General features: G+C 40.9%; 1 non-coding gene across 1 annotated transcript; it reads left to right on the top strand.

The window, feature by feature from the left end:
• Positions 1-12746: 12746 nt before the first annotated feature.
• LOC130950601 (small nucleolar RNA R71) lies at positions 12747-12853 on the top strand. The gene has a single exon (XR_009073653.1). It is a non-coding gene; the product is annotated as a small nucleolar RNA R71 (small nucleolar RNA).
• Positions 12854-23404: the final 10551 nt, after the last annotated feature.

Genomic DNA, 23404 nt, shown 5'->3' with positions numbered 1-23404 from the left:
CTGTTTGAATGAGAGCACTGCAATTCCTGTTCATCTTTATTGTTTGTCCACTCTTCAATGAACTTTTTCTGGCTAGTAGCTCCTTTATATACTTGATGTAGGAAGGCATTTGCTGGAGGGCCTTAATGAATGGTATATTTACATCAAGAGATGCAAATATGTCGAGGAACCTTGAATACATTCTCCCTGCTACACCACCCTTAAGCCTTTGGGGGAAGGGTGCATATGGGTTCAGTATCTCCCTCTCCTTCAGCTCTTCCTTGAGTGTGAGTTGAGGTGCAGAGTTTTGATGAGCGGATAATTTGTATGCTTTTTAGCATTATTTTTAGTATGTTTTTAGTATGATTTAGTTAGTTTTTAGTATATTTTTATTAGTTTTTAATTAAAATTCACTTTTCTGGACTTTACTATGAGTTTGTGTGTTTTTCTGTGATTTCAGGTATTTTCTGACTGAAATTGAGGGTCCTGAGCAAAAATCTGATCCAGAGACCAAAAAAGGACTGCAGATGCTGTTGGATTCTGACCTCCCTACACTCGAAGTAGATTTTCTGGAGCTACAGAAGCCCAATTGGCGCGCTCTCAACGGCATTAGAAAGTAGACATCCTGGGCTTTCCAGCAATATATGATAGTCCATACTTTGCCCAAGATTTGATGGCCCAAACCGGCATAGCAATTCGGCCTCAGAAATTCCAGCGTTAAACGCTGGAACTGGCATAAAACTTGGAGTTAAACGCCCAAACTGGCATGAAAGCTGGCGTTTAACTCCAGAAAAGGTCTCTACACTTGAAAGCTTCAATGCTCAGCCCAAGCACACACCAAGTGGGCCCGGAAGTGGATTTTTCTGTCATTTACTCATTTCTGTAAACCTTAGGATACTAGTTTACTATTAATAGGATCTTTTGATATTGTATCAGTACCTCATGACACTTTACACGTTTCTTTGTGTACTTCTTACAGCATGAGTCTCTAAACCCCATGGTTGGGGGTGAGGAGCTCTGCTGTGTCTTGATGGATTAATGCAATTACTACTGTTTCTTATTCAATCATGCTTGCTTCCATTCTAAGATATCACTTGCTCTTAACCCGGATGAATGTGATGATCTGTGACACTCATCATATTCTCGACTATGAACGTGTGCCTGACAACCACCTCCGTTCTATTTTAGATTAAGTAGATATCTCTTGGATTCTTTAATCGGAATCTTCGTGGTATAAGCTAGAACTGATGGCGGCATTCAAGAGAATCCGGAAGGTCTAAACCTTGTCTGTGGTATTCTGAGTAGGATTCAATGATTGAATGACTATGACGTGCTTTAAACTCCTAGCAGGCGGGGCGTTAGTGACAGACGCAAAAGAATCGATGGATTCTATTCCGGCCTGACCGAGAACCGACAGCTGAATTCCGCGTGCTGTGACAGAGCATATGCAATCGTTTTCACTGAGAGGATGGGAGGTAGCCACTGACAACGGTGAAACCCTACATACAGCTTGCCATGGAAGGAGCCTTGCGTGCTTGAAGAAGAAGACAGTAGGAAAGCAGAGATTCAGAAGATGGAGCATCTCCAAACCTCAACCTATTCTCCATTACTGCAATACAAGTAATCATTTCATGTTCTTTTGCTTTTTACAATCAATCCTGATAATTTCTGATATCCTGACTAAGATTTACAAGATAACCATAGCTTGCTTCAAGCCGACAATCTCCGTGGGATCGACCCTTGCTCACGCAAGGTATTACTTGGACGACCCAGTGCACTTGCTGGTTAGTTGTGCGGGATTGCAAAAGTGTGATTGCAATTTCGTGCACCAAGTTTTTGGCGCCGTTGCCGGGGATTGTTCGAGTTTGGACAACTGACGGCTTATCTTGTTGCTTAGATTAGGACTGTTTTGTTTTTAATTGGTTTAGAGTCTTTTAGTTGAGTCTAGTTTCATATTTTAAGTTTGGTGTCAATTGCATGCCTTTTGCTTTTCTTTTAATTTTCGATTTTTGCATGTTTTTAGTCCCTTCTTGATCCGTAAAAGTTCTAAGTTTGGTGTCCTCTTTTTGTTTTTCCCTTAAAATTTTCGAAAAAAATTAGTGTTTGATTTTCTAAAAATTTTAAGTTTGGTGTCTTTTTGTGTTTTTCTCTTTCATCTTTTCAAAAATCAAATCTTTTTCATAAAAATTTTTCAATCATATCTTTTTAATTGCTATTTTCAAAATCTTTTTAATTACTTAATTGATTCAGTTCTCAATTTGCTTTGATCTTATTTTCTTTTTGATTTTCGAATTTTTATTTTAATTCTCTTTTGTTTTATTTTATTTTTTTCGTTTAACTCAAAAAAAAAGAAAAAAAAACAAAATTTATCTGTTTGCAATCATAGTCATTTCCCTTTTGTCCATTATGGACATAAGTGGGATTGATCAGTCCAAAAGGACTCTGGGGTCATATGCTAACCCCATTACAGCTGCATATGGGAGTAGCATCTGTACACCGCCCATCAAAGCAAGCAGCTTTGAGCTAAACCCTCAACTCATTATCATAGTGCAGCAAAATTGCCAGTATTCCGGTCTTCCACAGGAAGAACCTACTGAGTTTCTGGCACAGTTCTTACAAATTGCTGACACAGTACATGATAAAGAGGTAGATCAGGATGTCTACAGACTATTATTGTTTCCATTTGCTGTGAAAGATCAAGCTAAAAGGTGGTTGAATAACCAACCTACAGCAAGCATAAAAACATGGAAACAGCTGTCAGACAAATTCCTGAATCATTTTTACCCTCCAAAGAGGATGACACAGCTAAGGCTGGACATCCAAGGCTTTAAATAAGAGGATAATGAATCCCTTTATAATGCCTGGGAGAGGTATAGAGGTATGCTTAGAAAATGCCCCTCTGAAATGTTTTCAGAGTGGGTACAGTTAGACATCTTCTACTATGGGCTCACAGAAAAAGCTCAGATGTCTTTAGACCACTCAGCTGGTGGATCTATACACATGAGGAAGACAATTGAAGAAGCTCAAGAGCTTATAGACACTGTTGCTAGAAACCAATACTTATATTCTAGCAATGAGTTCGTTCCAAAGGAGGAAGTCATGGCATTAGTCACTGATCCTAATCCTCAAGAACAAATGAATGAGCTTAATCAACAGTTGCTCCTGATGACAGAGCAGTTAGCAGAATTTAAAGAGATGCTTCATGAAACTAAAGTTGCTAACAAGAACATAGAACTGCAGTTGAGTCAAGCAAAACAGCAGATATCTAAATAGATAACAGAGGAATGTCAAGCAGTTCAACTGAGGAGTGGGAAGACACTGAATACCACTGCTCAAAAGAACAAAAAGCCAAACAAGGAACAAATGACAGAGGACAACCAAACCACTGTTCAAAATCCCTCTGAGGACAGTAAGAGCCCAGAGAGGAATGTTATTGGCGTTCAAATGCCAGAAAGGGAAGGAAAGCTGGCGTTAAACGCCCATTCCTTGCCCAGTTCTGGCGTTCAAACGCCAGAAAAGGGGGAAAAGTTGGCGTTAAACGCCCATTTTCCACCCAATCCTGGCGTTCAAACGCCAAGGGAGGATCAGACACCTGAGAGTGCTGATAATTATCCCTCTAACAAGGCTCCCTCAACCACTTCTGTAAGGAATAAACCTGCAGCATCTAAGGTTGAAGAATATCAAGCCAAGATGCCTTATCCTCAGAAACTCCGCAAAGCGGAACAGGATAAGCAATTTGCCCGCTTTGCAGACTATCTAAGGACTCTTGAAATAAAGATTCCGTTTGCAGAGGCACTTGAGCAAATACCTTCCTATGCTAAGTTCATGAAAGAGATCTTAAGTCATAAGAAGGATTGGAGAGAAACTGAAAAAGTGTTTCTCACTGAAGAATGCAGTGCAGTCATTCTGAAAAGCTTACCAGAAAAGCTTCAAGATCCTGGAAGCTTTCTGATACCATGCACATTAGAAGGCACTTGCACCAAGACAGCTCTATGTGATCTTGGAGCAAGCATCAATCTAATACCTGCATCCACTATCAGAAAGCTTGGGTTGACTGGAGAAGTTAAACCAACCAGGATATGCCTCCAACCTGCTGATGGCTCCATTAAACATCCATCAGGCATAATAGAGGATATGATTGTCAAGGTTGGGCCATTTGCCTTTCCAACTAACTTTGTGGTGCTGGAAATGGAGGAGCACAAGAGTGCAACTCTCATTCTAGGAAGACCATTCCTAGCAACTGGACGAACTCTCATTGATGTACAAAAAGGGGAAGTAACCTTGAGAGTCAATGAGGATGAGTTCAAGTTAAATGCTGTAAAAGCTATGCAGCATCCAGACACACCAAATGACTGCATGGGCGCTGACATTATTGACTCTCTGGTAGAAGAGATCAATATGGCTGAAAGCCTAGAATCAGAGCTTGAGGACATCTTCAAGGATGATCAACCTGATCAAGAAGAACTAGAGGAAGCAAGGGAATTTTCGAAAATTCCTCAGGAGGAGGATAAACCTCCCAAACCTGAACTCAAACCTCTACCACCATCCCTGAAATATGCATTTCTGGGAGAGGGTGACACTTTTCCAGTGATTATAAGCTCTGCTTTAAATTCACAGGAAGAGGAAGCACTGATTCAAGTGCTAAGGACACACAAGACAGCTCTTGGGTGGTCCATAAGTGACCTTAAGGGCATTAGCCCAGCTAGATGCATGCACAAGATCCTGTTGGAGGATAATGCCAAACCAGTGGTCCAACCACAGAGAAGGCTAAATCCAGCCATGAAGGAAGTGGTGCAAAAAGAGGTCACTAAATTACTAGAGGCTGGGATTATTTATCCTATTTCTGATAGCCCCTGGGTGAGCCCTGTCCAAGTTGTTCCCAAAAAGGGAGGCATGACAGTGGTTCATAATGAAAAAAATGAACTGGTTCCTACAAGAACAGTCACAGGGTGGCGCATGTGTATTGACTACAGAAGGCTCAATACAGCCACCAGAAAGGATCATTTTCCTTTACCATTCATAGACCAAATGCTAGAAAGACTAGCTGGTCATGATTATTACTGCTTTTTGGATGGCTATTCAGGCTACAACCAAATTGCAGTAGATCCCCAGGACCAAGAGAAAACAGCATTTACTTGTCCTTCTGGCGTGTTTGCCTACAGGAGGATGCCTTTTGGTCTGTGCAATGCACCTGCAACCTTTCAAAGGTGCATGCTTTCTATCTTCTCAAATATGGTAGAGAAATTTCTGGAAGTCTTCATGGATGACTTCTCAGTATATGGAGACTCATTCAGCTCCTGTCTTAACCACCTAGCACTTGTCCTGAAAAGATGCCAAGAGACTAACCTGGTTTTAAACTGGGAGAAATGTCACTTTATGGTGACTGAAGGAATTGTCCTTGGACACAAAATTTCAAGCAGGGGAATAGAGGTGGATAAGGCAAAGGTAGAGGTAATTGAAAAATTACCACCACCTGCCAATGTTAAGGCAATCAGAAGCTTTCTGGGGCATGCAGGATTTTATAGAAGGTTTATAAAGGATTTTTCGAAAATTGCAAAACCTTTGAGTAACCTGCTAGCTGCTGACACACCATTTGTGTTTGACACACAGTGTCTGCAGGCATTTGAGACCCTGAAAGCCAAGCTGGTCACAGCACCAGTCATCTCTGCACCAGATTGGACATTGCCATTTGAATTAATGTGTGATGCCAGTGATCATGCCATTGGTGCAGTGTTGGGACAAAGGCATAACAAACTTCTGCATGTCATTTATTATGCTAGCCGTGTTCTAAATGATGCACAGAAAAATTACACAACCACAGAAAAAGAATTACTTGCAGTGGTTTATGCCATTGACAAGTTTAGATCTTACCTAGTAGGATCCAAAGTGATTGTGTACACTGACCATGCTGCTCTTAAATACTTACTCACAAAGCAGGATTCAAAACCCAGGCTAATAAGATGGGTGTTGCTTCTGCAAGAGTTTGATATAGAAATAAGAGACAGAAAAGGGACAGAGAACCAAGTAGCTGATCATCTGTCCCGAATAGAACCAGTAGCTAGGGCGTCCCTCCCTTCTACTGAGATCTCTGAGACTTTCCCAGATGAGCAACTCTTTGCCATTCAGGAAGCTCCATGGTTTGCAGATATTGCAAATTATAAGGCTGTGAGGTTCATACCCAAGGAGTACAGCTACGTGCAGAGAAAGAAATTAATTTCAGATGCCAAGTACTACCTCTGGGATGAACCATATCTCTTTAAGAGATGTGCTGACGGAGTGATCCGCAGATGTGTACCCAGAGAAGAAGCACAAAGGATCCTATGGCACTGCCATGGATCACAGTATGGAGGACATTTTGGAAGTGAGCGAACAGCCACTAAAGTCCTCCAGTGTGGCTTCTACTGGCCTACTCTCTATAAAGATTCCCGAGAGTTTGTGCGTAACTGTGACAATTGCCAAAGAGCTGGTAACCTGCCTCACGGATATGCCATGCCTCAACAAGGGATACTGGAGATAGAATTGTTTGATGTATGGGGAATAGACTTCATGGGGCCATTCCCACCATCATACTCAAACACTTACATTCTGGTGGCAGTGGACTATGTATCTAAGTGGGTAGAAGCAATTGCTACACCCACTAATGATACCAAGACCGTGCTAAAATTCCTCCAGAAAAACATCTTCAGCAGGTTTGGTGTTCCCAGAGTACTAATCAGTGATGGGGGCACTCATTTCTGCAATAAACAGCTATACTCTGCTATGGTTAGATATGGAATCAGCCATAAAGTGGCGACTCCGTATCATCCACAGACAAATGGGCAAGCTGAAGTCTCTAACAGAGAGCTAAAAAGAATCCTAGAACGGACTGTGATAGCCCGAAGAAAGGATTGGGCAAAGAACTTGGATGATGCTCTGTGGGCATACAGAACAGCATTCAAGACTCCTATAGGAACCTCTCCATATCAACTGGTGTATGGGAAGGCCTGTCATTTGCCCGTGGAACTGGAACATAAAGCCTATTGGGCAACCAGGTTCCTAAACATGGATGCACAGTTAGCTGGTGAAAAGAGATTACTCCAGCTAAATGAGCTAGAGGAGTTCAGACTCAATGCCTTTGAAAATGCAAAAATTTATAAGGAAAAGGCAAAGAAATGGCATGACAAGAAGTTGTCAACCAGAGTCTTTAAGCCAGGACAAAAAGTTCTGCTCTTTAACTCTAGGCTCAAATTGTTTCCAGGAAAACTCAAATCCCGGTGGAGGGGTCCGTATGTGATTACAGGAGTCTCACCATATGGATATGTTGAGCTTCAGGATATTGATTCTGACAAAAAGTTCATTGTTAATGGACAGAGAATCAAGCATTATCTTGAAGGCAATTTTGAGCAGGAATGCTCAAAACTGAGACTTGAGTGATCCTCAGTGAAGGTCCAGCTAAAGACAGTAAAGAAGCGCTTGCTGGGAGGCAACCCAGTCATTAGGGGGTTATATGAATTGTTATTACAGAGGCAAGTATCAAAAATGAAGGAATTCACAGAGTTACAGAAGGATTCAGCTCAAAAAGCAGAGAAAATGAGCTTACTGGCGAAAAAACGCCAGTAAGGGGCATTTTGGGCGTTAAACGCCAGAATGGGTACCATTCTGGGCGTTTAACGCCAGGAATGGTGCCATTTTGGGCGTTAAACGCCAGAATGGGCACCATTCTGGGCGTTTAACGCCAGGTGTGCAGCATCCTGGGCGTTTAGAAAAAACGCCCAGTGATAAAGGCTTTCTGGCGTTTAACGCCAGCCAGGGCACCTGGCTGGGCGTTAAACGCCCAAAAGGGGCAACAATTAGGCGTTAAACGCCAGAATGGGTGCCATTCTGGGTGTTTAACGCCAGAAAGGTGGGGGGGACCACAATTTCGTTTTCAACTCAAATTTTTTCGAACTTTCCTTTTCTCACCCATACTTTTCTACAAAATCACACTTCAACCTTTCATCATTCACTTTCAAATCTTCACAAATCAAAACCATTCTTCAAATCTATCTCAAATTAATCCCAAATCTTCTTCAAAAACTCACCCTTTTCTCAAATCCTTTCCATATCTTCTCAAATTTTCTTTCAAATTCTTATTTTTTTCGAAATCTCTTCTCTCCCTCCCTTATAAATACACGTTTGTTCCCCTTCATTCCACCACACCATTCGAATTTCCTCTTCCTCTCTCTCTCTTCTCTTATTTCTTTTGCTTGAGGACAAGCAAACCTCTAAGTTTGGTGTACTTTTCTGTGATCACTAAGCCAAGATTCATCAAGATCATGGCTCCTAAGGGAAAACAAACCAATTTAAGAGGAAAGAAAGAGAATAATCCAAAGAATCTTTGGAATCAAGAGAAGTTCTTAACCAAAGAACATGAAGACCATTATCACAAAATAATGGGTCTGAGGTCAGTGATCCCGGAAGTAAAATTTGATCTGAAAGAAGATGAATATCCGGGGATCCAAGAGCAAATTCGAAACAGAGGATGGGAAGTTCTAACCAATCCTGAGATAAAGGTTGGAAGGAACATGGTTCAGGAATTCTACTCAAATCTGTGGCTGACAGATAAGCAGAGAATGACTGGAACCGCTTACCATACCTACAGAACCATGGTCAGAGGGAAAGTTATGTACTTCCATCTGGACAAAATAAGAGAAATCTTCAAGTTGCCTCAACTGCAAGATGATCCTGATTCCTTCAATAGGAGGATGGTGAGAGCAGATAAAGGGTTGGATCAAGTTCTAGAGGACATATGCCTCCCTGGGACTAAGTGGATAACCAATTCAAAGGGTGTCCCAAACCAACTCAAGAGGGGAGACCTCAAGCCAATTGCAAGAGGTTGGCTAGACTTTATTGGGCACTCCATATTGCCCACTAGCAACCGTTCTGAGGTCACCATCAAGAGGACAGTGATGATTCATTGCATTATGCTTGGAAAAGAAGTGGAGGTCCATCATGTGATTGCTTGTGAGATTTACACAATTGCAAATAAGAATTCCACTGAAGCCAAACTGGCTTACCCAAGCTTGATCTCCTTGCTCTGTAAAGAGGCTGGGGTGAAGATGGGAGTAGATGAGTTCATACCCATTGAACACCCAATCACCAAGAAGTCAATGGAAGGACAAATGCAAGACAACTCTATCAAAAGGAGGGCGCAGGAGTTCTTCCCTGAATTCCCTGAAATTGGCTACTGGGCCAGCCTAGAAGCATCTATCACCAAGTTGCAAGAGACTATGGAGCAACTTAAGGAAGAACAACAGAATCAGAACTGCATGCTCTGCAAATTGCTGAAGGAACAAGAGAAGCAGGGGCGTGAACTCCAAGAGATGAAACGCCAAAAGCTCTCCTCTCAAGCTGAGGGAGCATCCACTTCTCAAAATCAAGGTTGTTGAGTCCTAACTCTGTGAAAACCTCTATCATTAGGAGCCTATTTTTTTCGTTTTTGTTCTTGTTTTTCTATTTCTAGTTTCATCTTATATTTATCTTTGAGTCTTGTTCTTAATTCATAATTAATAAAATTTAAAGTTCATGCCTTAAAGATATGAATGTCCTATGAATCCATCACCTCTCTTAAATGAAAAATGCTTTAATCACAAAAGAACAAGAAGTACAGGATTTCGAAATTATCTCTGAAACTAGTTGAATTAGTTTGATGTAGTGACAATACTTTTTGTTTTCTGAATGAATGCTTGAACAGTGCATATGTCTTTTGAATTTGTTGTTTTAAGAATGTTAAAATTATTGGCTCTTGAAAGAATGAGGAGAAAGAGAACTGTTATTGAGGATCTGAAAAATCATCAAAGTGATTCTTGAAGCAAGAAAAAGCAGTCAAAAAAAAAGAAAGAAAAAAGAAAAGAAAGAAGAAAAGAGAAGAAAAAGAAAAAGAAAGAAATAAAGTTGTGAACCAAGGCAAAAAGGAGTGTGCTTAAGAACCCTGGACACCTCTAATTGGGGACTCTAGCAAAGCTGAGTCACAATCTAAAAAGGTTCACCCAATTATGTGTCTGTGGCATGTATGTATCCGGTGGTAATACTGGAAGACAGAGTGCTTGGGGCCACAGCCAAGACTCATACACTAGCTATGTTCAAGAATCAATATACTTAACTAGGAGAATCAATAACACTATCTGAGTTCTGAGTTCTTATAGATGCCAATCATTCTGAACTTCAAAGGATAGAGTGAGATGCCGAAACTGTTCGGAGGCAAAAAGCTACTAGTCCCGCTCATCTAATTGGAACTATGTTTCTTTGATATTTTGCAGTCTATAGTATATTCTCTTCTTTTTATCCTATTTTGATTTTCAGTTGCTTGGGGACAAGCAACAATTTAAGTTTGGTGTTGTGATGAGCGGATAATTTGTGTGCTTTTTGGCATTGTTTTTAGTATGTTTTTAGTATGATTTAGTTAGTTTTTAGTATATTTTTATTAGTTTTTAATTAAAATTCACTTTTCTGGACTTTACTATGAGTTTGTGTGTTTTTCTGTGATTTCAGGTATTTTCTGACTGAAATTGAGGGTCCTGAGCAAAAATCTGATCCAGAGACCAAAAAAGGACTGCAGATGCTGTTGGATTCTGACCTCCCTGCACTCGAAGTGGATTTTCTGGAGCTACAGAAGCCCAATTGGCGCGCTCTCAACGGCATTGGAAAGTAGACATCCTGGGCTTTCCAGCAATATATGATAGTCCATACTTTGCCCAAGATTTGATGGCCCAAACCGGCATAGCAATTTGGCCTCAGAAATTCCAGCGTTAAACGCTGGAACTGGCATAAAACTTGGAGTTAAACGCCCAAACTGGCATGAAAGCTGGCGTTTAACTCCAGAAAAGGTTTCTACACTTGAAAGCTTCAATGCTCAGCCCAAGCACACACCAAGTGGGCCCGGAAGTGGATTTTTCTGTCATTTACTCATTTCTGTAAACCTTAGGATACTAGTTTACTATTAATAGGATCTTTTGATATTGTATCAGTACCTCATGACACTTTACACGTTTCTTTGTGTACTTCTTACAGCATGAGTCTCTAAACCCCATGGTTGGGGGTGAGGAGCTCTGCTGTGTCTTGATGGATTAATGCAATTACTACTGTTTCTTATTCAATCATGCTTGCTTCCATTCTAAGATATCACTTGCTCTTAACCCGGATGAATGTGATGATCCGTGACACTCATCATATTCTTGACTATGAACGTGTGCCTGACAACCACCTCCGTTCTATTTTAGATTAAGTAGATATCTCTTGGATTCTTTAATCGGAATCTTCGTGGTATAAGCTAGAACTGATGGCGGCATTCAAGAGAATCCGGAAGGTCTAAACCTTGTCTGTGGTATTCTGAGTAGGATTCAATGATTGAATGACTGTGACATGCTTCAAACTCCTAGCAGGCGGGGCGTTAGTGACAGACGCAAAAGAATCGATGGATTCTATTCCGGCCTGACCGAGAACCGACAGCTGAATTCCGCGTGCTGTGACAGAGCATATGCAATCGTTTTCACTGAGAGGATGGGAGGTAGCCACTGACAACGGTGAAACCCTACATACAGCTTGCCATGGAAGGAGCCTTGCGTGCTTGAAGAAGAAGACAGTAGGAAAGCAGAGATTCAGAAGATGGAGCATCTCCAAACCTCAACCTATTCTCCATTACTGCAATACAAGTAATCATTTCATGTTCTTTTGCTTTTTACAATCAATCCTGATAATTTCTGATATCCTGACTAAGATTTACAAGATAACCATAGCTTGCTTCAAGCCGACAATCTCCGTGGGATCGACCCTTGCTCACGCAAGGTATTATTTGGACGACCCAGTGCACTTGCTGGTTAGTTGTGCGGGATTGCAAAAGTGTGATTGCAATTTCGTGCACCAAGTTTCTTTCTTCATGATTTTCCTTTGGACTGTCTTGGAGGTGTTCTACTTCCTCCATACTCCTCTCATCACTTGTGGTGATCATCTTACATTCTTCCCACCTTACTTTCTTTGTTTCTCCTCTTGGGTTCTTCTCTATATCATTTGGAAAACCATCAGTCGGTTTGGGAATTTGTTGAGCTAGATACCCTACTTGAGACTCCAGTCTCTTGATGTTTTCCCCTTGGTTTTTGATATTAGCTCGCACTTCCTCCTTAAACACCTTATTGTCTTGGATTTCTATACATATGTCTTCAAGTAGAGTCTCAATCTTTGAAAGTCTATCCTTGGTTAGTGATGGTGGGTTGGGATTAGGTGGTTGTTGATAGGACCTCTGTGAGGGATGTTGGTGAGTTGCATTGTTGTTGGGGTTGTGGTTGTGGCGTCTCTAGTCTTGGCCTTGGTCTTGTTGATTTCCCGACCCAAAGTTGGGGTGATTTCTCCATCCAGAGTTGTAAGTTTTGGAGTATGGATCATGGATTTGTCTATGTGAGTTTCCAACATAATTGGCTTGTTTCCAATCACCTTCTTCTCCTATATTCACTCTTTCTTGAGCTGATGATGAAGTGATGACTGCTGCAACCTGGTTTTTCTCCACCTTCTTGGTAAGATTTGCTAGCTGCTTGGTGATCATCTTATTTTAAGCTAGCAATGCATCCATGTGGTTCAGCTCCATTACTCCTCGAGTATTGCTTCTTTCAAAGGCATAGAAGTAGTCATTCTCAGCTACTGTTTCAATGACATCTATGGCTTCTTCAATGGTTTTCTTCTTGTTTAGAGAGCCCCATGATGAATGGTCTACAGCCTTCTTTGACTCATAGAAAATGTGAAGTTGAACCCATTCATTGAACATATCTGGTGGGCATCTTCTTGTTAAGTCCTTGAACCTCTCCCATGCCTCATAGAGAGTCTCACCATCTTGATGCCTGAAGGTTTGCACCTCAGCTCTCAGCCTGTTAATTCTTTGAGGAGAGTAGAATCTTGCCAAAAACTTGTTCACCACGTCTTCCCAATTTGTCAAGCTCTCCTTTGGGAAGGATTTAAGCCACTTGGATGCTTTGTCCCTGAGTGAAAAAGGGAACAAAAGCATCCTATAGACATTCGGGTGGACTCCATTAGACTTCATAGTGTCACAAATTCTCAGGAAGGTGGTTAGATGTTGATTGGGGTCTTCTTGAGCACTTCCTCCAAATGAGCGATTGTTCTGAATAAGGGTGATTAGCTGGGGTTTTAATTCAAAGTTGTTGGCATGTATGGTGGGCTTTTGGATTCTACTTCCACAGTTTCCTGGATTTCGATTGATGTAGGAGCCTAGAACTCTCCTTTCTTGCCTAGCATGGTTTGCAGGGCCTTCTCTAGCATGGTTGTGAGCTTCTCCTTCATGATTGTTTTTCAAGTTCTCCTCCATGTTGGTTTCAAAACACTCTTCCTCTTCCTCAGCACCAACAACTCCTTTCCCTCTTGTTTCCCTCCTTAGTCTCCGGAGGGTTCTTTCAGATTCTGAATCGAAGGAAGTTGAAGCTCCACCTCTTCTCCCTGTCATACAACTAACAAAACACACAGCAAGAGATAAAATGAAGAGGTTATTCTTGTTAGAGTGATTGTTAGTGTGAGTGGTGCAAATTATCAAACAGTTAGTGGGTTAGTGAGCAGAACTGTAAATAATAATAAAGAAAGAAAGAAAACAGAGGGGGTATAGGGGTGAGGAAGAAACGAAACAAACTGAATGTAAACAACTGAATAAAGTAAACAAACAAAAGCAAAATGCTCAATCTAGTAAACTTCGAACTTAATCATTGTTGATACAAAATCAATCCCCGGCAACGGCGCCATAAACTTGATGCATGAAAACTTGTCTCTCAACAAATTTCCCTTCGGCAAGTATACCGAATTATCGTCAAGTAAAAACTCACAATAGAGTGAGGTCAAATCCCACAGGGATTGATTGGTCAAGCAACTTTAGTTGGAAGAGTATGCTAGTAGAGCTAAACAGAATGTAGTTTGAGAATTGCAGAAAATTAAATGGCGAGAAAGTAAATAGTAGAAAATAAAGTGCAGAATCTTAGATGAGGATTTGGGGAAATGAGCATGTAAATAAATGGCAGAAAGTAAAGAGAATGGGTAAGATCAGAAATGGAGAATTCATTTGGCTCAGGAGATGTTGTATTCTCCGGATCAAATTCATTTTTATCTCTTCCTCAATCAAAGCATCTATTGATCTCCTTGGCAATCTTAAGTGATTGGGTTTCAATTCCTTGGTAACCCAATCTCTCTAAGCTTGAGCAATTGCCCAATTCCTTGATTTAATTGCTCATGGAAAGAGATGAAGTGTGGTCACTGATTATACCACATGTATTTCCAAATCAAAGTATTGGGAGGATTACATGTCACTATATCCGCCCAGACCCCAATTTGGTCCAACATGAGAAAGCATTTCTAGCATGATCTCCTCATCCTATTTCCAAGGCTCAGAGAAGATCCAATTATGGAGAGTTTCTTTTCCAAGAAAACTAACCAATTGAATTAAGATCGAAAGCTTTCTAGTAAATCAAGAGAGAGGAAAGAAGAAAAGAATGAAAACTATAATTGATCCATCAAATTACAACAGAGCTCCCTAACCCAATGAAAGGGGTTTAGTTGTTCATAGCTCTAGAAATGGAAAATGGCAGAAAAGAATACATCCTTAGCTAAAAGTGCAGAAAAGTAAATATACAGAGGGTAGTTCTCCAAAGTGCCAAGCTTCTCTATAGTTCAAAACTACTCCTATATATACTACTTCTCTTGATCTTCTAGTGAGTTCTTCAAGTCTTGGATGTGGGCCTTAGATCTTTAGTTGAAGCTGTTACAATCTTTAGTGGGCTCAGCTTGCAGAAAAGTATGAATTAGGCATGGGCGTTAGTGAAGTTAACGTTAAGTAACATTGTGGGTTCGAGAACGTTAGTGGCAATCACCTTTTTCACTAACATTCCAACCCCATATAACCCACGTTAACTCCAACGTTAGTGGCACTAAATTGACCACTAACGTTACCTTATAAACCTTCGCAAGCATTATTGGGACTCACATTTTCCAATAACGTTGCCTTGTGCCCCTTGTACCTACGTTAGAGTTCACGTTAGTGTAACTAACGTGGCTCTTAACGTGGGTATGCCTCATCTTCGAGAGCGTTAGTGACACTCACCTTTGTCACTAACGCTCCAAGTGCCCCTACTCTCCACGTTAGAGCTCATGTTAACTAAGTTAACGTGGCCACTAATGTGGTAGTGAATGCCATCTCCACGTTAGTGACAAAGGTGAGTGTCGCTAACGTTGGCTCATCAATCTTAGCTCCATGTTAACTTTCACTTTAGTGGTCTTAACGTGACCACTAACGTGGGCAATGCTAATTTGATCCAACGTTAGTGACAAAGGTGAGTGTCACTAACGTTGGCCTTGTTCCTCTCTTCCACGTTAGAGTTCATGTTAACTAACTTAACGTGACTCTTAACGTGGCTCATTCCCAAATTTTGGAGCGTTAGTGGTGTTCACGTTTACCACTAACGTTGGAGCTTTCTTTGTCTCCACGTTAACTACTACGTTAACCTAGTTAACGTGGCAATTAACGTGGGCTTATGATGGCTTCGCATGCGTTATTGGTGATCACTTTTCTCATTAACGTTGCAAGTTATTCCCCATTCCACATTAGTGGTCATGCTAACTAGGTTAACGTGGCTGCTAACGTGGTTCTTCCTTGCTTCCTTTGTCCTGAAATCAAGCAAATAAAGTGCATCAAAGATCTAGTCAAAGTTATGAGATTATGCATCATCAATTTGTCATTCAATTCTTGCAAAATCCTCATGAAATCATGTGAAATTCAAAATAGTTGCTTGAATCAAGGTGTGAGTGTATTTTCATCCAAAACTTGCCTTATTCTCTAAGAAAATGCATGAAACTACCTTAAAACAGTAAAGAAAAGGTCAGTGAAACTGGCCTAGATGCCCTGGCATCAATGGTCGAGACGCCAGACTCCAAAATGTGATCAAAGATGTAAAATCCAAGATGAAAATACAATGGTAAAAAGTTCAATTTATACTAGACTAGCTACTAGGGTTTACAGAAATAAGTCTAAGTGGAGAAATCCACTTCTGGGGCCCACTTTGGTGTGTGCTTGGGCTGAGCTTGATCTTTACACGTGCAGAGGCTTCTCTTGGAGTTAAACGCCAAGTTGTAACGTATTTTTGGCATTTAACTCTGGTTTGTGATGTGTTTCTGGCGTTTCACTCCAGAATGCAGCATGAAATTGGCGTTGAACGCCAGTTTGCGTCATCTAAAATCAAACCAAGTGTGGACTATTATATATTGCTGGAAAGCCCTGGATGTCAACTTTCCAACGCAGTTGAGAGTGCACCATTTAGAGTTCTGTAGCTCCAGCAAATCCATTTTGAGTGTAAGGAGGTCAGAATCTAACAACATCAGCAGTCCTTTTTCAGCCTCCTATCAGATTTTTGCTCAGGTCCCTCAATTTCAGCCAGAAAATACCTGAAATCACAGAAAAACACACAAACTCATAGTAAAGTCCAGAAATGTGAATTTTGCATAAAAACTAATAAAAACATCCCTAAAAGTAGCTAGATCCTACTAAAAACTACCTAAAAATAATGCCAAAAAGCGTATAAATTATCCGCTCATCACAACACCAAACTTAAATTGTTGCTTGTTGATAAACCACTATTTTATGGTTTTCAATGTGTTTAATTGTGTGGTTTTATCATGGTCTTTACCCACTTATTCATATAATTAGCATGCATTTATATTTCCTTCCTAAAATTATTACATGATTGAAAACTTACTTCCTGGAGACCCTTTCATTAGGTATTTTAATCCCCCTTTATTCCATTCGATGCCATGATCTGTGTGTTAAGTGTTTCAGGCTTTATAGGGCATGAATGAATGAGAGATTGGGAAGGAAGCTTGCAAAAATGGAAGGAATACAAGAAATTGAGGAGATGACCAGGGAGAAGTGACGTGTACGCGTCAGTGACGCGACCGTATTGAAGAAAGGAATTCGCAGTGACGCGGCCGCATGAGTGACGCAGACGCGTGGATTGGAAAAGCAAAAGCGACGCATAGGCATGGACGACGCGCCCACATGGAAAAGAAAAACGCCGAATGACGTGTCCGCATGAATGACGCGTCCGCGTGACGTGCGCGATCTGCAGAATTTCAAAAGTCACTGGCAGAGTTTCTGGGCCGGATTTCAACCCAGTTTTTGGCCCGGAATTACAGTCTAAAGTCAGGGAACATGCAGAAACGAGAGACACAATTCATTCTGCATAATTTTTTAGTTTTAGATCTGGATTTAATCCTCCCCTAGGTTTTTTCACTCACTTGAGCATTCATAATTAGCATTGGAAGATTTTGGCTTTAGCTTTTGAGAAGAGTCTACCTCCGGTACTAGTTATCTTATTTTGTTATTTACTTTTTATATTTATTCTTCCATATTCTTAATCCCTCTAGAGTAGACTTTGGCTTATTTTTACAAGTTATTAATATAGACTATTTTTATTTTCAATTAATCCTTTTATTATTGTTTATCATGTCTTCTTTTATTTTCACCATTAATTCTATGAATTTTATAATTATGATGAGTGAGTAGTTCCATGACTTGATTGGGGATGATTGAAAAGAACCCTTGAGTTGAACTACTCAAGAGAAAAATTATAATTGGGTTTATTGTTGAATCACCCTCTAATCATTAACTCTAGTCCTTCCCAAGGGAGAGGGTTAGGACTTATGACTAGAAACCAATTTCCAACTTGCTTGACATTCCTTTACCTACTAATAAGGGTTAACTAAGCAGAGTAACTTCCAATTATTAATTAATCTTGAGAGTATTTCAACAAGAATAGGGCTTCCAATTAATCTATCCCCAGTCAAGGCTTTTATTTGAAATTAATTAAATTCTCTAATTTAAATTTCTATTTATCAACTCAACCATTTTTGAAAACACCCGATTGATGAAATAGCACATCTCTCTGCAACTCGTTGGGAGACGACCTGGGATTCATACTCCCAGTATTTTAGTTTTCATTATTGTGACAACCCTTTTTAAATTGATAAGCGGATTTTTGGTTGGTTAAGGACTATACTTGCAACGTATCCCTATTAATAAATTCTTAACTCGCCAATTTCTGCCGTGTCAATTTTTGGCGCCGTTGCCGGGGAGTTGCAACAGTGTGCTAATTTATTGATTGGTATTTATTTTAATTGCCATTTTTCTTTTCATTCTGTCACTGTGAGCTATACGTTTCTTTCGTTAAATGACACGTTCCCTTCCTGATCCAAGCTTGCCAGTATTTGACCCTGAGATTGAAAGAACTCTTTCACGTATAAGGCAAGCTCGGCGTCGGCGACTCCTCTTTGAGGACAAACCTGAACCGTCATCTAAGGAAGAAACAAGCTCCCTTTCTACTGATCCAGTTCATTTACGTGCAGGTGACATGGCAGCACCCAGAAGAGTCACTATCCAGGAGGAAGGAGCCCCTGATTTTACGCTCTAACCATTCCAGGCACACCACCCAACAGTAGCTGTAGATTTTGAAATAAAGTCTTCACTACTCAACTTGATGCCCAAGTTTCATGGCTTACCTGCTCAAGAGCCTATCAAGCATCTTAGGGATTTCTAGACTGCTTCTTCTACTGTTAAGCGTGATGGCACTGATGAAATCTCCATTCTGTTGAAAGCCTTCCCGTTTTCTCTGGCGGGAAAGGCAAGAGAGTTGTACTACACTCAACCCAGAACAACTGTTTTCAACTGGGATACACTTAGGAGAGAGTTTCTGGAGAAATTCTTTCCAGCTGAAGTTGCCGATAAGCTGAGGAAGGACATATCTATGATCGTTCAGGATGAATCTGAGACCCTCTATGAATACTTGGAATGCTTTAACAATCTTCGAGAAGCATGCCTCCATCATATGATTGACAAGATAGTGTTGCTCGGCTACTTTACACAGGGTTTAAAATCTCAAGATAGGACCACATTGAAAGGTGCTAGCAATGGTTCTATGAAAAAGTACAAGACTACGGAAGAAGCATGGCAATTGATCAGCAACTTAGCTGAATCTACTAGGAATCACAGGCCAAAACAAAGTCGGTCAAGAGCTGTTGCAGAGGTATCCACTAGTAAAGAGACTGCTGCTATAGCTCAGAGCTTATGTGAAATGACCAACTTGCTGAAGCAGATGCAACTGAATCAACAACAGCCTCAGCAAGTTCAGCCTTCTCCACCACAGCACAGCCAGCAGTTGGTTCCACAAAGAGTATGCGGAATCTGTGCAGATTACAGTCACTATACCGATGAGTGTCCACAACTTCAACCAGAAGACAACACTATAGCAGCCACTTATAACTTTTATGATCGCCTCAATCAAGGGTACAATCAAGGTGGCAACTATAACCAAGGATGGCAGGATAACTCTAACCAAGGCTAGAGAGACAATTCTAACCAGGGTTGGAGGGACAATCATAACAGAGGGGGCAGAAATAACAATGGAAATCAGAGGTGGAATAACAATAACAACTTCAGGCAGCAGAATCAGAATCAGACCTACAGAGCACCTCATTTAAGACAGCCTCAAGCATCTCAGTAGACCTCTCAGATCACTTACCCCTCTTCATCTTCTAATGATGAGTTACTACAATCTATTGATCGGAGACAACAGGCCATGGAAAACAAACTTACTTCTACTCTGAATGGTTTGAATTCTTTGCAAGCCCTTGTCTCACAAATTGGATCAATGAACAACTCCAACAACCAGTCCTCAAGCTCTGGTGGACTCCCGTCTCAACCATTACCCAACCCAAAGGGTGGTATTAATGCCATCATCCTAAGATCTGGAACCACACTGCAAGAGAGGAATCAGGAAGAGCCAAATCCACCTGAACACACCTCAGCTGAAGAGGTAGTGGAAATAGAATATGTTGAAGAAGAAAAGAGCATACAGGACATGGCTGAAGATGAAGACGCCAAATCACAGAAAGAAGCACCAAAGGACGCAGACACTATAGAGGACGCCGTTCCTATTCCATTTCCACAACTTGCAAGGAAGCCCAGGAAGCAGTTGGAACCTGATCCCAAAATGGTAGAAATCTTCAAAAAGGTTGAGGTAACTATTCCCCTTTTTGAGGTCATTCAACAGGTACCTAAATATGCAAAGTTTCTAAAAGATTTGTGCATACATAAAGAAAAAATTAATGAATTAGAAACTATTCCTTTAGAAAGTTCTATATCTGCTTTAATGGGAAATATACCTGAAAAATGTAGTGATCCAGTTCTATGCATGGTTAACTGTACCATTGGAGGTGTGATATTTTCTGACTGCATGTGTGATTTAGGAGCATGTGTTAGTATAATGCCTTTATCTGTATATGATGTTTTGAGGCTCCCTCCCTTAAAAAGGTCGGCAACTCGTTTTGTGTTAACAGATAAAAGTATTATTACAGTGGCTGGAGTAGCTGAAGATGTATTGGTGGGCATTAAAGGTCTCACTTTCCCCATTGATTTTTACATCCTGGAGATGCCCCAAAATGACTCAAAGAAGCCATCGTCTATCCTACTCGGAAGACCTTTCTTGAAGACCTCGAAGTTCAAATTAGATGCTTTCGCAGGCACATACTCTTTGGAAATAGACGGCCGAGTAGTAAGCTTCAATCTGAATGGAGTTATGAAACACCCTCCAGAAGACCGTTCTATCTTCCAGTGTGACATCATAGATGAAACCGTAGCCGAAGTTCACCAGGAAGAGTTTAAAGATAAGTACATCGGACAAGGTCCAAGTGTGGGGAATTCCGAGGACAATGCAGATACTCTACCACTGCCACCAGTTCCAGATAATCCAGAGCCAAACCATGAACAGAAGTTAGAATTGAAACCCCTCCCTCCACACCTCAAATATGCTTACCTCGAGGACAAGCAGAAGCTTCCAGTTATCATTGCACGGGACCTCACTTCTCCGCAAGAAGAGCAGTTGCTTAGTGTACTGAGGAAGCACAAGAAAGCAATTGGGTGGAGTTTAGCAGACATAGTAGGCATCAACCCTCAAGTTTGTGAGCACAGGATATTTTTTAGAAGAAGGAGCAAGACCTGTTCATCAACCCCAAAGAAGATTGAACCCCACTATTTTAGAGGTTGTCGAGAAGGAAGTGACCAAACTATTAGAGGCAGGTATTATCTACCCTATCTTAGACAGTGAATGGGTGAGCCCAGTACAAGTGGTGCCCAAGAAGTCTGGAGTCACTACAGTGAAGAATGAGCATGGAGAGCTCATAGCAACCAGAGTACAGAACGCTTGGAGGGTCTGCATTGATTACAAGCATCTCAACCAATCTACTCGTAAGGATCACTACCCTCTTCCATTCACTGATCAAATGCTGGATTGCCTGTCAGGTAAATCACATTATTGCTTTTTAGATGGTTACACAGGCTATTTCCAGATTCATATAGCTCCTAGGATCAGGAAAAGACTACCTTTACCTGTCCCTTTGGGACTTATGCTTACAAGAGAATGCTCTTTGGCCTGTGCAATGCACCAGCTACTTTCCAAAGGTGCATGATGAGTCTTTTCTCTGATCTTATTGAGGACTATATGGAGGTTTTTATGGATGATTTTAGCGTTTATGGTGATTCTTTTAACCTTTGCTTGGACAGTTTATCTAGAGTATTAGATAGATGTGTCAGTACAAACCTTGTATTGAATTTTGAAAAATGTCATTTTATGGTTAAACAAGGAATCGTACTGGGACATATTGTATCTAATACTGGCATTTCTGTAGATCCAGCAAAGGTGGATGTTATTTCTAGTTTGCCTTATCCCTCTTCTGTGAGGGAAGTCTATTCGTTCCTTGGACATGTAGGTTTCTACCGAAGATTCATTAAGGACTTTAGTAAGGTCGCACTTCCCCTATCCAGACTACTGCAGAAGGATATTGAATTCGAGTTCAGTGAGGATTGCAAACAAGCGTTTGATAAGCTGAAAACCGCCCTGACTCAAGCTCCAATTGTGAGAGGACCGGACTAGATCCAGCCATTCGAAATCATGTTTGATGCTTCCAATCATGCAGTAGGAGCAGCACTGGCTCAGCGTGAAGGTAAGGACCCTTTTGTTATTACTTATGCATCTAAAACTTTAGACGCTGCTCAGTCTAACTACACTACTACTGAAAAAGAGCTTCTTGCTATTGTTTTTGCTCTGGATAAATTCTGAGCCTATTTACTTGGTACTAAGGTAGTAGTGTATTCAGACCACGCAGCTCTAAAGTATCTATTAGCTAAAATGGAATCCAAACCAAGGCTTATCCATTGGATACTGCTACTACAAGAATTTGATTTAGAAATAAAGGATAGGAGTGGTAACCAAAATCTAGTGGCAGACCACTTGAGTCACCTTGAACACATTAAGGATGACTCCACTCCTATAGCTGATAATTTTCCATTTGATAACCTACAAGCAGTTTCTGAGGTAACCCCTTGGTATGCACCTGTAGCTAATTATCTAGTTAGCCGCACTTTTCCTCCACACTTTACTAAGCACCAAAAAGACAAGCTGAAAAGCGAGTCTAAATATTATATATGGGATGACCCATATTTATGGAGATGTGGCGCTGACCAGGTAATTAGAAGGTGTGTGCCTCAATTAAAATTCCAGTCCATTTTAGGAGCCTGTCACTCATCTGAGAGTGGAGGACATTTTGGCCCTCAAAGAACAGTTAGAAAAATCTTAGACTGTGGATTCTGGTGGCCCACCCTTTTTAAAGATGCTGCTGAATTTTGTAAATCTTGTCCTCCATGCCAAAGGTTTGATAATATATCCCAGAGGGATGAAATGCCTCAACAAACTATGCTTTTCTGTGAAATTTTTTATGTTTGGGGCATTGACTTCATGGGTCCATTTCCAAATTCTAATGGCCACCTCTATATATTGTTAGCTGTAGACTATGTTTCTAAATGGGTGGAAGCAATTCCTACCCGTACTGATGATACTAACACTGTTGTTTCCTTTGATAGAAACGACATTATTTGTCACTTTGGATCACCACGAGCAATCGTGAGCAATCAAGGCACCCATTTTTGTAACAGGAGACTAACAGGATTACTGAAGAAGCATGGGATCATTCATAAAATAGCAACAGCCTACCATCCTCAGACTAATGGACAAACCGAGGTGTCTAACCAAGAGATCAAGCGCATTTTACAGAAGATAGTCAAACCTCATAGAAGAGACTGGAGCACCAGACTACAAGATGCACTCTGGACATACAGAACAGCATACAAGACACCCATTGGGATGAGTCCTTTCCGCTTAGTCTATGGAAAGGCTTGTCACCTTCCAGTTGAGGTAGAGCACAAAGCTTTTTGGGCAGTAAAGGAATGCAATATGGGATTTGAGAAAGCCGGAGCTGAAAGGAAGTTGCAACTGCAAGAATTGGAGAGCCTTCGCCTAGAAGCTTATGAGAACTCAAGACTGTACAA

The sequence above is a fragment of the Arachis stenosperma genome, chromosome 1 (assembly GCF_014773155.1).
Source record: "Arachis stenosperma cultivar V10309 chromosome 1, arast.V10309.gnm1.PFL2, whole genome shotgun sequence".
NCBI classification, from domain to species: domain Eukaryota; kingdom Viridiplantae; phylum Streptophyta; class Magnoliopsida; order Fabales; family Fabaceae; genus Arachis; species Arachis stenosperma.
This window is presented reverse-complemented; position numbering and strand designations above follow the sequence as displayed.